The sequence below is a fragment of the Hypomesus nipponensis genome, chromosome 9, assembly GCF_054491055.1.
Source record: "Hypomesus nipponensis isolate SF chromosome 9, ASM5449105v1, whole genome shotgun sequence".
NCBI classification, from domain to species: domain Eukaryota; kingdom Metazoa; phylum Chordata; class Actinopteri; order Osmeriformes; family Osmeridae; genus Hypomesus; species Hypomesus nipponensis.
The window spans coordinates 1,130,157-1,144,690 of NC_140369.1; the positions used below are offsets into that span (position 1 = coordinate 1,130,157).

A 14,534-nucleotide genomic window follows, 5' to 3' on the forward strand; every position below is an offset into this window, starting at 1 on the left:
CTCAACAATACTTTGTTGTTTATTAGGCTATTGATCAATCAGCATATTATTTTGAGACAGATCAGATCGATGCAGATGTATCATCTTCTGAAAGCTGCAGCGTGCGGCCTATCATAGGCTACCGAACGCTTTAGGCTAGGCTACTTGTTTAAATTGCTATATCAGGTAGGCCTATCTACAGGCTACTCTGTCAGGTTGAATGATGTTCGGAGATGAGAATAAGTGGAGCCAATGACTTTCCGCACTCAAGTTTGTCGTATCACGTATGTTGTGTGAGAGTGTGTATTAAGGTTTCCAATATGTACTCTAGGTGTGAAGTAGCACAGATAAAGTGGAGCCTACATTGTAAAGCGCAAACCGCTGACATTGCTCACAAGCTCAGAAATTCGTCTCGAGAAAAACTACCTCTGAAACATTGTTCCCCCGATGTGTGAATTATTTCTATAATGCATCCATGAAACAGTCGACGGCTGGGGCTGGCGATTGTGCCTCTGCGCGTCGACTATTTCTCCGGGATTACATTGGGGACCGGAATTAGCATGGTTTAAATTTTCTCCGCCCCACGGCTAATTGAAACGTGTAATCTGTGGAGTCTTCCCACCTCTGAGGGGTTGCAGGCTACGGTGTTTACAGAACATGATATCCTCACAGCAGACACAGGAACCGGGGTAGGAAAGCTCCCTGGCCTGAACCTAAACCTCTTAAAAGCTGCAGCGCTTTAAGCTCTGCCGGCAGGGATCCGGACAACTCTTCTCATTCATCCTCAAAATTCAATTAGTCTACCCCTGACTTATTAATCAAAAGAGCTTGCAAGACAGAAACAGAGGACAGCTAGGGGGGTGAGTGAGCTGAATATGTGAGTCATAAAATTGTGTAAAACTCAGTTTCATAAATTAATGTAACCTCAATGTGTACAAATCATAGATTCCACATGTGTGGTTAGCGCTGGCTAGTATAGCCTGTGTGTACAAGATTGGTGAACGAGCTTCCAAGCACACCTTGGCTTGACTTGACTTTGGCCTGACTTTCCGCCCGCCGAACCCTGTCTGAATATTCAGTGACCTAGAGGCCTTTGTGTTGCAGACCAGCGCTGCAGGCCTCCCACCGCTCCCTCTGTCAAGGTGCTGGGAGGGGAGATGGCGAGCGTCCAGCTCTCAACTAGTGTCTACGGAGGATGCTCCAGGTAGCGTCTACCTGCTGCTACGATACAGTGGGGTAGAGAGAGAGAGAGAGAGAGAGAGAGAGAGAGAGAGAGAGAGAGAGCAAGTGAGAGGGACAGACGGAGAGAGAGAGTGAGACAGGAGGGAGGGAGAGAGCAAAAGGTTGAGCAAGTGATAGACAAAGAGAAAAATATTGCGAGAAGAGAGCAGTAGAGAGGAGAGAGCTATACTCAAGCTGTGTTCACGGTCAGCCTGGGTTGTTCACCCTTTCATCACCATCCATCTGAACGTGTAGAATATGAACGAATTGCCTGGGGAGTATAATCTCTCAGTGGCTTGCCTGATAGGCACTATAAGCCATTTGTTATTAATTATATTGATAGATGGAACTTCCGCCTTGCAGTAAAAGGCTGGGCATATAGGTAAGAACAACGTGCTGGTCTTTTAAACCCGTGACGGCCCTGGTGCACCGCATTATACGGTGGAGATGGGGAATAATGAGAAGGAAGTTATTAACTCGTTTTTTTGTGTTGTTTTTCTCAGATTTTTAGAGCACAGCATTTTGTGTTCACAGAATAAAATCCTCTTTTCCAAGTCAAACCGGAAAAAATGACAGAAAAATTAGAGCAAATATGAAATTCAAGAATGTGAATTTGTTGTGGTTTAGTCGAATAATTTGGTTATGTTGAAATTGAACAACGGTATTGCGTGTTTCACAGCACATGTTTAAATAAGCTGTAAGGCATAACATTTGAAAACATCAAACCCCACGCACACATAGACACAAACACTCCCCACGCCTTAGAAAACGAAGGCATTTTATTTGCCAAATCCGAACGCTTCGGCTGCCCCAAGTGATGGACTTTTGGAGGAAAACCTGATTTACGCATTGGAGAGTTGTGGAAAGCTTTTGGAAATAAACTGACTATTCAACTAATCTAAAGAACCGCATCACAGCTCTGAACATTCCATACAAATATAGATGTCTACACCGCATTTTTTTTTTCATTATCAAGTTATTCTGCATATGCTTCTGGTCTGGAGCAAAACAGGCTTAGCCGTAACCAAGCTATAATGTAGAATGTAGCAGGTGGTCGAATCTCAAATAGCTCGAAAGAAGTGCAATAGAACGTCCAGAGGATGGCTGACAAGCATAGCCTACATGTTTGACATCTGATCCCGTTATCTGATTGCGTCGTAGTACAGTCCTTTGCGTTGCGATCAAAAACATTCAGTGGGCGCTTTTTTTCTCCATTGATTGGGTAGCGCTGTCTCCATTGTTCGGGCGTGGGATGAGATATTTTCACGTGTTCTTTTCATCACCATTTCTGTAGGAAATGCTACACCTCTTAACTACTAGCTAATACATGATTTGGGTATCAGTTAGATTATGGCTATGTGACAGTAACATGCAGCGAAAGTTAGGAGTTTAGACTTTCATAACCTCTTGTCACTGTACAGCGCTCCAGTGGTTTGGGTATCGACGTAGCTTGCACGGAACGAATGGATTTCTTTTGGATATTTTAAACGTCGTTCAGTTTTATACACGTGGACTAGGACATTCCACAAGTCCAATCCATCACGACGCATCGACGGGGGAACAATAATTTGCCTCCGCATCTAGATCGTTTTTGCACTGGATATGATTCAATTCATCAAAAGAGTATTCTTCACATGCAGGATAACACGGTGAGTAGCATACCCCAGCCTTTAAATGGGTCAACTTTGACATTAAAATACACTTTAGAAAACTGTGAATTTTACCCCAAATGTAGGCTACGTTTTTTTTTACTTACTACATCGAAGCCTTTAAGAATGCGAGTCTTTCTGTATCATCACCATAGATTGGGTGGTGATGATACAGTTAGGACATAATATTGTTATGTCCTAATTTTTGATTATTATGTCGGCAAAGCACTCGTGACAAAACATCCTGCTAAAAACTGTAGCTTTTAATTTTTTTTCTTTTTTTCACAAAAACTATATTGGCTCAACCCAGAATAATACACTATGGGCTACGCTGTAGGTGCATTGATTGTTGTATGCGAAGGCGCAGTGTTGTGTATACACGTCTGTGCCAGCAGAACGTGTAGGCTATAAAGAAATGATGCTCCGAGACACCCAGGGATAAACAAATATGCGATATCTGGAAAGCGGTATTGATTAATTGACTAATTGATTTAGCCCTGATGATTGATCGATATCCGTACTGATGCAGGGGGTCAAAATGTGTAACCTATTTGTTCCGCACGATGGCATTGAATGGGCAATTCCGGCAATTCAGTTGAGACAGTTGAAAGCGAGAGAATCTAGAAACCCCACCCCGCTCGGCCCCCGCAGTCCCGCACCCCCAATTATTATTCAGATTTTGCACTGATATCGACATCACATTCAGACTGCCTACAACTTCGATGACGCACGAGGAGACGGAGTGAGACAGAACCTTCCGTCCGTCAACGCGCGTTCTAGACGCACTGCCTCCAAGGAGCATCAACTTAGTGGAAATGAAGTGACACTTTCACTATGTGCCCTAAATCACAAACTTTTGAGGTTGCTCTGACACAATTGTGTCACGATAATACGTTTGAAGCCATCAGGCTTGAGACTGAGCACATTTTCCAGTACAGAACCGGGATCAAAGTGTTGGGTTTGGATAACGGGCCAGGGAGAGACAGCGCTGTCGCTGATGGTGCTTCCATCCCTGTCTCCTCCCCCGGCTCTCGTGTGGGTCCGGAGATAAGCCTGGTATCATCTTCCAGTCTGAGCCTGTCATGCTTCAGAACCGAAATGATTCCTGCCAAAATCTGCACCTTTCTGCAAGTTTCCCTTGAAACGAACCGCACTGCCGGGAGCGGAACAACTTCTCAAATCGCCCGGTTAATTGTCTTAAAGAAACTGACTGAGCACCCAAAAAACAGAGAGAGGGATGGAGATTCAATTTTAATTTCAGTCCCTTGTCTATTCTTCCCATCAAATGGATTCCATGTCGGGGTTTTCCTTCACGGACGCAGATGCCTGTGTTCGCGAGGGCAGTGTAGATGTGGCCACAGAGCACGTGTGGGTTAAACCCCTGCGACGTGCAGGTGCGGACTCGTGGCAGAGCAAGGTGGCCCAAGGAGGCCTGCGCAGCCACATTCCAATCAGCCTCTGTTAGATTCACTCAACCCTGCTCTGCCTATCTTATCTTACACCCTCCAAAGGTTTTGGCCCTGCTATGTAAGCAAAAACACCAAGGCTGGCCTGTTTCTTCCAAGCACCTTTAATATGTCATGGGGCAGAATGTAAGCTGTGCTGAGCAGATAGCACCAGCAAGCACGCAGTTAATAATGTATGAGCACTAGCTTAACACGAATGACTTGCTCCGAAAGGGATGTTTAACATTTCAATCTGGCGCGAAGTGTCATCGGATGGACAGATCGTGTTCATTTGAAGTGGGAGAAATCAAACCAGGCCGTCGAGAAGACAGATGTGTTCCTTCGAGGTTTTGCAACTAGTTTGATATCAAATGTGTGTTTACTGAGGTGAAGCTGTCAGGGGTGCGCAGGAGAAACTGGAAAGATGATCCAAAACAAATGCGTGGGTTTCCCAAAGTCAGACCCGGGACTCTCTCTGGGGTCCTGCTGTTCCTGGGTCAGAGACGTGCTGGGGCCAGACCTCTGTGAGGAGCCGGAGGGAGCAGTCTTCCAGCAGCACAGATCCAGTCCCCAGACCCTCTGGGCGGACGCTATCTGCCCTACCAGGAGCCCATCCAGACCACAGCTCCTGGCCGGGACCAGGAGGATGAGACTCAAGGCCTCAGGGCTCTGTATGGATGGATGGTGGGTGAGTGGATGGAGGGGTGGATGGATAAACAGATAAATAAATTAATGGATTAGTAAATGAATACATGGATGGATATACGAATGGATAGATGGATGAAAATATACTCAATTTATGTCATGATAGTAGGAGTAGTTGAGAAACACTGCAGTCATGAATAATCAATCAATTTAATCTACTTTATGACTGATTGAAATTGTTTTCGACTGAACAATTATTTCTGATCTTCAGATGACTGCATGAACGAGCTGGAAAGCAACGGCTCTGCCCTACCAGTTATGTTCATACTGCCCGTGTACCTTCTGCGACACACCATAGAAGCAGAAAAGAGAATATTTTGACAGTCAGTGCAGCCTCTGATAACAGTACACGCTCAGAGTCCTTCAGAAGTTGTCAGTCACGAAGAAAAGAAGTTCTGTTTTTGAGCTGTGCTTTTCTCATCAAGCAAGACAAGGAGCAGAGCAGAGAAACTCCAGAGCGTTGTTGAATATCTCCTCCGTCAGAGTACACAAAGATTCCTCAGAGGGCTGCCGGCTGTGAAATGGACTGTGAAATGAGTGCACTTAACATCCCGCCAGTGGATTATTCATATTACGCAAGGTTACGGGAACCCCCCTCCTCCCCCCATCCATTCCTGTTCAACCCCTGTCCCTGTAAAATAACACCAACACCAGCATCCATTTTATTCAACGGATGTGATGAGAAGACTTTATTGCGCTGACATGAAACCATAAAACCTTACATTATCTCATTACGCTGAGCTAACCCTGGTAAGGGGAGGGGGAGAAAATCGAAAGCACCTGCTTTCACATGTGAAACAAGCCATCGATCCTTTCTTCATGGCAACTTACAGTACACAGCATGTCACGCCAGTCTGCAGGAAACAAACTGGATCCCTCAAATGTAGCCCAGCGTTCTGTCAGAGGAGGAATTGATATACTGGTGGTAAACAGAACCTGAAATGAGAACTGTGTGTGTATGTGCATTTGTCTGTGTGTGTGTGTGTGTGTGTGTGTGTGCGTGCAGACTGTGTGTAGCCTGTGTCATGTGGACTCTATTGATTTTTTTTCAAGATGTGAGCATCTTCCTGGTGCATAGACCATGCCAGTGCCATAATCTGTTCGTGGCCAAGAACACGTTGACCTATTGGCATTTTGTTTTTATGAGTCTGTAATTTGAAGAAAAAGGCCTACTCTCAGAGCCATGATGAAAACAACTTGAGCGTAAAGGAAGCACTCAGGGCCTCTTAACTGCACGTGCCTAATGCACCTGCTTTAATCAGGAAATTAATGTTGGTCTTGGACATGTCAGCAGTATTCCAACATTCACAGCATCTGACAGTAGATCTGCATTCACCTCATCTGCTGAAGAAGGAGTTGGAGAAGGGAGGGGGTAGAAGGGTGAGGTGAGAGACACAGTTCCTGATATGAAATATAGCCTGCATCCCCATGCACCTTCCGCCATCTACACCTCCATGACTTATTTAACTATGTTAGCGCTGATTAGATTGTCTTCCTCTCATCCTCACAGCAGACGGCAGGCTGACAGCTTCAGAATGAGCCAGGACCCACACCATGCTGCACCATGAGCACACACACAACCAGAAAACAGACAAACATACTGACGGCAGATTCTAGACCTCGCAGGTTCTAATCCCCTTCAACGTCATTTTGGATCAAATGTCTACGTGAATACATTATTTTTAGTTGGTGTGCTTGCTCTCTCAGCAAGGACCAGGGTTCTCAAGCCTCACGCATTGACCGTGAGACACACATTTCAGCCCCTTCACACCTAGCATTTCTCATGCTGAGAAGCCAATGGCAGCCAAGTTGTCCTGTTAACGTTGTATTCATTGGTCGCACAAGTGAAGTTTTTTGGTGACCGGACGTTCGTTACTAGGTGAGCAACATAGACGTGAACAAGTGAAAGGTGTGTATGTGGGGGCGGTGTCAATAAGAGTCATTGTGATCCTGGAGGAAACTAACATCAGGTCCAGCCAATCATTCCTAAGTGCCATTGTACTCCCGGAACAAGTGCGTCTAGAGCCTTTTCTTGAAAGTGGTGAGTTGATTCCACCATTGTGTGTGAGTACTATTATTATTATCTCACATATTATTTATTTACTCATTCCTCAGTTTTTTCACTACACAGCCGACATGACCGGTGTCATTAGGTGAGTTCGACTGCAGCCGCCTACAGCCCGACTGACTTGAAGCAGCCAATGGCATTCTCAACTTCAAGGCGGCGCCGGCGGTGCTGCATGAAGTCGAACAAACCTAATATGTGCGTCTCATTAAAATCAAATAAAACTTAATTCCCCAACAACAAAATAGTGGCTAATGAAATTGCTGAGTGGCTAGTAACTTCACTTCAAAACCACTAGCCACAGTGGCTGGTGAGTAAAATGTTTAATGTCAAGCGCTGGTTGGCCATCATCAAACATTACATTGCGAATGCTAATTTAAAATGTAAAATATAGCTAGAGCTAACTTAACGTTAGCTAGTTAAATGTAATCGAAAAAAATTTTTTTTTGTGACAGTGAAGAGACACAGGCCCACAGACACAGAGATGACGTGTTCGATCCTCGGTGAAGGATGGACACGGTCTGGAAACTTGCAAGACCGCGTCAGTTACATACCAGTCACACATGCGTGATTCATTTGCAGTCTGCTGCTGTCTGCAGCTTTGACTGCTGAGCGAGGCTGTGTGACTGACCGCCTGTGCTTTGGGATGCGGAAGAGCTCACGGCAGCACCCGCTGCTCGTTGAGGACAGTCCTGCAAAATAGGGCTGGGCGATAAATCGATAAAAATAACTATCGAAGTAATGACTTCCCTCGATAAAGATATCGTAACATTAATTCATTTTCAATAATATCGATAGAGAATAATTAGGAACAGCAGTCCATTTAATTTCTGTGATGCAGCAGGAAGTTGCGGAGAAATAGCCTACGCTCACAAAAATATACTGAGCACGTTGAGTGGAGTAGCTAATGTTAACCGCGGAAAATTAGTCTTATTGCCGAAAACAGTGGCAGCGATAGCCATGGCGAGGGAGCAACTTCCAATGAAGAAATTGTTGATAAAAAGGGTTAGTCTTGTTCCGACAAAGAGCAGGCAACGTTCAGTGCAAATTGGTGTAGTAAACAAACAGGTGGTTACCAAATCTGGTAATACGACAAACTGCAAATGGGGAGTTCTTGTTGATTGAATGTAAAACTGTAAAATTATGAACTTTGTGACATGACGTGAAGACATGGTTGCCGCTCGACTATGCGTCTGTACCGGCGACATTCTCACTCAAATTCAAGACTTTCGTGACCCAAATCAAAATTCTGATGCGACAGATCAATGGGTAATCGCTTTCTCTCTTAAAGGCTGTCCTCCTCGACCTTTTTGATCTTTTTAAATCTAACTATTTGTATTATCCGTGTGTTCCTTTTGATATTTAAAATGCTATCCGTTCCCGGTTTTCTGCAACCACGTTGCGCGCGCATCCCGAATGTTTACAAACAAATAATTGGTCTATTGATAAAAAGCAAGGTTTTATAAAGCTTAAGTTACTTGACCCCAGGTACACGCTCCCTGGCTGCAAACATTTCTCTCACACTGCTCTGCTTAAACCTTATGCTGAGTGTAGGAAAAAAAGTTGAGGAGGAGACTTATTTAGCTACTACTATAGATCTGTGGTCTATCGTTTAATTATCGTTATTGAATGTAAATTTAATATCTATATCGATATTTTTTTACCCATATCGCCCAGCCCTACTGCAAAACGATCTGTACTTTCACGTTAGTCTCCAAAACACCAGCAAGTAAGGCTGGGCAATATATAAAAAAAATTGATATCTTGATACACACTTTGACCGCTCGTTCCTTCCAAACACAGCATCCAGACCCACGCACCCCCTGCTCTTCCACCGTGCTCTCCAGGTCAGGGACGTTTGCTTTCTGTCAAACGGCAGTGCTGCAGATCTTCCCTGACAGCACAGGGCCCCCAAGGAGGGCACAGGGCCCGGAGGAGGGCACAGGGCCCGGAGGAGGGCACAGGGCCCGGTGGAGGGCACAGGGCCCCCGAGGAGGGCACAGGGCCCGGAGGAGGGCACAGGGCCCCCGAGGAGGGCACAGGGCCCGGAGGAGGGCACAGGGCCCCCGAGGAGGGCACAGGGCCCCCGAGGAGGGCACAGGGCCCGGAGGAGGGCACAGGGCCCCCAAGGAGGGCACAGGGCCCGGAGGAGGGCACAGGGCCCCGAGGAGGGCACAGGACCCCACAGGCCCCCCCCCCCTACAGCAGAGGGATGAACACCTTTTATTAGAGAGCCAGGCTGGACTGTGGAAGGAGCCCGGTCTTTGGTCTGAATGCCCGAGGACCTGGTGTGGAACCTGGAGGGCTCTGGGGCCCTGGGGAGTGTCTCCATGTGACTCTGCATGTCAGGGTCCACATGCTCCGACGAGCACATGACTAATGGTAGGAATCAGTGAAGAAGATGCAACATTGCCCTTGAAGCAGCTTCATCCTAAGTTCCAATCCTGCCACTCACTTCCTGTTAAAATCACAGCAGCTCATCCACTGGACTGAGTGTCTCAATGGCTTAAAGTATCAGTTGCGGAGAAATAGCCTACGCTCACAAAAATATACTGAGCACGTTGAGTGGAGTAGCTAATGTTAACCGCGGAAAATTAGTCTTATTGCCGAAAACAGTGGCAGCGATAGCCATGGCGAGGGAGCAACTTCCAATGAAGAAATTGTTGATAAAAAGGGTTAGTCTTGTTCCGACAAAGAGCAGGCAACGTTCAGTGCAAATTGGTGTAGTAAACAAACAGGTGGTTACCAAATCTGGTAATACGACAAACTGCAAATGGGGAGTTCTTGTTGATTGAATGTAAAACTGTAAAATTATGAACTTTGTGACATGACGTGAAGACATGGTTGCCGCTCGACTATGCGTCTGTACCGGCGACATTCTCACTCAAATTCAAGACTTTCGTGACCCAAATCAAAATTCTGATGCGACAGATCAATGGGTAATCGCTTTCTCTCTTAAAGGCTGTCCTCCTCGACCTTTTTGATCTTTTTAAATCTAACTATTTGTATTATCCGTGTGTTCCTTTTGATATTTAAAATGCTATCCGTTCCCGGTTTTCTGCAACCACGTTGCGCGCGCATCCCGAATGTTTACAAACAAATAATTGGTCTATTGATAAAAAGCAAGGTTTTATAAAGCTTAAGTTACTTGACCCCAGGTACACGCTCCCTGGCTGCAAACATTTCTCTCACACTGCTCTGCTTAAACCTTATGCCGAGTGTAGGAAAAAAAGTTGAGGAGGAGACTTATTTAGCTACTACTATAGATCTGTGGTCTATCGTTTAATTATCGTTATTGAATGTAAATTTAATATCTATATCGATATTTTTTTACCCATATCGCCCAGCCCTACTGCAAAACGATCTGTACTTTCACGTTAGTCTCCAAAACACCAGCAAGTAAGGCTGGGCAATATATAAAAAAAATTGATATCTTGATATTGTCAAAATGTTTACAATATTCAATATATATCTCGATATGTTTGCATTTGTATTTAAATAATTAACAAAAACATGATTTTCTTTTTCCCCCAAGAAAACAACAAAAACAATTTAGATTGAACAGCTATTGTTACAAAGTACAAAATCTGTGGTGCATTTAAGCAGTTGCCATAACATGGTACAAAAATGGACTGCACATGGAACAATTCATGCAGAGGTCCTTATGTGACAGGACAATAAGAGAGCAGAAAACAGTGCCTGTGTGCATGCAATTTTCAGTTTGTGCACATACTCTTTGTCAGCATGTGCACAAACGGTGTTTGTGTGTGTGTGTGGGTGAACACAGAGGAGCCAGACGGTGATCTTAAAACACAAACAACACAAGGACCAGCAAAAAAATAAAATCGATATTCCCGATATTTTCTCATTTTACATCGTCGTAAAAATTATTGCGATATTATCGCTAACATTCAATATATCGTCCAGCCCTACCAGCAAGTCAACAACACCGGAAAAAGTCACTGCGATATTATTGCTAATATTCTATATATCGTCCAGCCCTACCAGCAAGTCAACAACACCGGAAAAAGTCACTAGATTTGTCGCTAGTCGCTTTTGACAATAACAGTTGCCAGGAGAGTTTAGAAAGTTGCCAGATATAGCGAGAAAGTCGCTAAGTTGGCAACACTGCTCAGAGAAGATGCTCTGTATACTGTACTCTCGCTGTTGTTTATTAGAGGTAAGTTGTCATGACTTTGAGTGATTGACGTCCTGTCACGGTTCAGTTGCTCATCCTCCAAGCGGAGAGAGACCACTCAGACAGCAGCAAAGACCGCTCAGAGAGCAGCAAAGACCGCTCAGAGAGCAGCAAAGATCACTCAGAGAGCAGCAAAGATCGCTCAGAGACCAACCACTCGTTTGAAATCATGGAGCATTCAGCTCCACAGATTAATAAAATTGTTATTTGCGATATCCGAGTTCTGAAGCAGCAGCAGTGATTTTGTAGAGGTGGGTCGGCACTTTGTCTTTTACGTTTTGGGGGGCATATTTTCAATAAAATGTAAAAATCGCAATCCAGCTATGATCCTACTGCCAGAGAGTGACAACTTCGTTTGAATCCTCTTGTTTCAAAGGGGGTTCTTTATTAATGAAATGCAATATGCAAAATACTGCATATGCTGACACAGAGAGCTGAAGAGGTTTATCATGTGTGTGAATTGGCCTCTGGCGGTGTTGCTCTACACTGGTTGCATGAATTTAGCATGAGATATAAGACGAACATGGAACTAGTTAGAATTTCTTTTCCAACAGCTGCGGAGCCTAATGTCCACTCAACAGTTTGTCCATTTAGCCATTACAGCATTAATCAGATACACAGAAGTAAAAATCTCATTCAGATCATTAATATTCAGGGGTTCCCGCAGCACTTTGCAGTTAAGGCAGCTGCCTAAGCAACATACGCCTGCCGCCTTAACTACTTTTTTTTTTTTATAGCAATATCTGCCGTTGTCCTGTTTTCTCCATTCCAAACCGTGACCAACGCCAGTCTCCCTTCTCTGCAAAATGCATTAGTCTATTAGCACAAACTACCCCCTCCCCCTCTCCCGGTCTGACAGCAAACCCCACCCTACCACCTTAACTAAGACATTTTCTGCGGGAAACCTTGATATTACTAGTATCAAGCTTCCTTTTTTCTAATTGGCCCATCTAATAATAGATAGTAAATTGTCTTAGTGTGGATATGACCCAAAACGAAGGCAACACACAACAATGCTGTATTTTTAATCCCTTTAAATGAATGTGGGTGTCATAATATAACATGTTACATAATATTAATTGGAAGAACCCCCCTTTCTTGCAGATTGAAAGCCAGATATGATTAGAGGGGTGATAATATCTGTTTCAACCACAGCCTCCCACACTGCAACAAGCACACAATCTCACACACACACAGACACAAACGCATAGACACACACAAACACACAGCCGTGCATGCACAAATACATGCTTCCACCCAAACATACACGAACGCAGAGATACATGCTCCCACGTGAAAACGCACGCACGTACACACACACACAAGCATATTAGGGGGTGGATGCGTGATGGAGTGCTGTTTGAAAGCTCTCGTCAGATCTCTCTCCCTCTCCGTGGGTGTTCCCCCCGCGAGGCATGCTCATGTTGTTCTGCAGAGGCAGGTTCATCTCCAGGATTAATGAAAAGCTCCATCTTGGTCATAAAAAGAGCATTTTCACCATCTATTTACCGTAGTACGTTACCAGGGGCGCATATGAGACTGTGTTGACTTGTGTCGGCCTACAGCAGCGTTGTCTGACGCGCTCCCCACCACCACTGTGATATCCTTCTCCACCACCCCTTCCTGGCCTCCCCGATGGAGAACCTGGCCTTCATCTCAGTCTCCAGATCGGCTCTAGTTCTGACAGTCTCCAGTAGATGGAGGAGATAGAACAGAGAGGTTGGGGAAAAAAACGAATTTCATGTTGTTTCGTTTCGATTGAGTTCAGTGTTGCTGGAGGCTGTGAGCTGGCCCAGTGCCAGCTGGCATGCTGTCGGCTGGATGGACCAGAGATGAGCTTGTCTTCAGAGAGGTTACAGACAGAGGGCGGCGGGGGCGGGTGGGGGCAGGGGGGGTTGGTCGGGGGCAGGGGGGAGATGGAGGACCAGAACGTGTCTTAGTTCTGAAGCTCACAGGAGAGCAGTTCCATAGGAGCTGGGTGTTATTTCAGAGGCAGCCTTCTGGTGAATTATTGATTCGGTCCAAACGGTTGTAATTACACAGTGGACATGTTGGTGCCATCGGGACGCCCAGTGTCTCGATCGGCAAGGATCGCAGGACTCTGGACTATATGATTAAGTCAGCGTCTTTCCAGGAACTAGTGCTCTGCCCCCCGCCCCCCCCGCCCCCCTGCCCCCCCCCCTGCCTGCCCCTGTCCATTTGCCCCGTCAGCCATTTTTCCAGCAAGCACCTGCAATCAGACTCTTTCTGGGCTTTTAAAAGGCTGTTATGGTCCTTGTAAAACAGTGTCCCAAACCCTGCCCCCCACCCCTTCTGCCCACCTTCCCACCCGGCCGCCCACAAAGCCCTCTGAGCAATCAGCACTGCTCAGGATGTCAGCAGGCATTACCATCGTTACCCCCGGACGCCAGGACCAGATCAGGAGCCAGCCATGCAGACGAACTGGGGCAAAACCCAGAGAGAGAGAGAGAGAGAGAGAGAGAGAGAGAGAGAGAGAGAGAGAGAGAGAGAGAGAGAGAGAGAGAGAGAGACAGAGGTGGAGAAATATATACTGTATGGAGAGACAGACATGAAGAGAGATATACTGTATCTAGAGAGACAGAGAGGGGTGGAAAGATATATAGGGAGGTGGAGAAAGATATACATACAAGGAGAGCGAGGTGGAGAAAGATATAAGGAAAGAGATGGAGAAAGATATGGTGAGATAGAAAAAGATATATTGGGAGAGAGATAGATGGAGAGAGAGGTGAAAAGAAAGAGATGGAGAGACAAATATTTAGGGAGAGAGAAAGAAAGAGAAATGGAGAGAGAATAAGAAAGAGATATTCAACAGCTCTGCCTGGGGAGGAGAAGGTGGGTGGAGAGGCAGCCAGTCATGTTCTCCACCCTGACCTTCAGGGAGTCCGTGGTCTGGAGGAACAGCCCCTGTGTGGGTGAGCCTGCTGGGTGACGCTCATAGCAACACTCATTCACACACATCCACAGTAAACACGGACAATGACTACAACCACAAAACGCAAACGACTCATGGAGACACACTTTGACCGCTCGTTCCTTCCAAACACAGCATCCAGACCCACGCACCCCCTGCTCTTCCACCGTGCTCTCCAGGTCAGGGACGTTTGCTTTCTGTCAAACGGCAGTGCTGCAGATCTTCCCTGACAGCACAGGGCCCCCAAGGAGGGCACAGGGCCCGGAGGAGGGCACAGGGCCTGGAGGAGGGCACAGGGCCCGGTGGAGGGCACAGGGCCCCCGAGGAGGGCACAGGGCCC

General features: G+C 46.0%; 1 protein-coding gene across 1 annotated transcript in view; it reads left to right on the forward strand.

Annotated features, from left to right (window-relative positions):
* Positions 1-2,235: 2,235 nt before the first annotated feature.
* LOC146272242 (metabotropic glutamate receptor 4-like) overlaps positions 2,236-14,534 on the forward strand; it is a 121,506-nt gene continuing 109,207 nt past the window's right edge. The window contains 1 exon segment of the mRNA XM_084704878.1: positions 2,236-2,849. The gene's annotated coding sequence lies outside the window, so the exon portion shown is untranslated.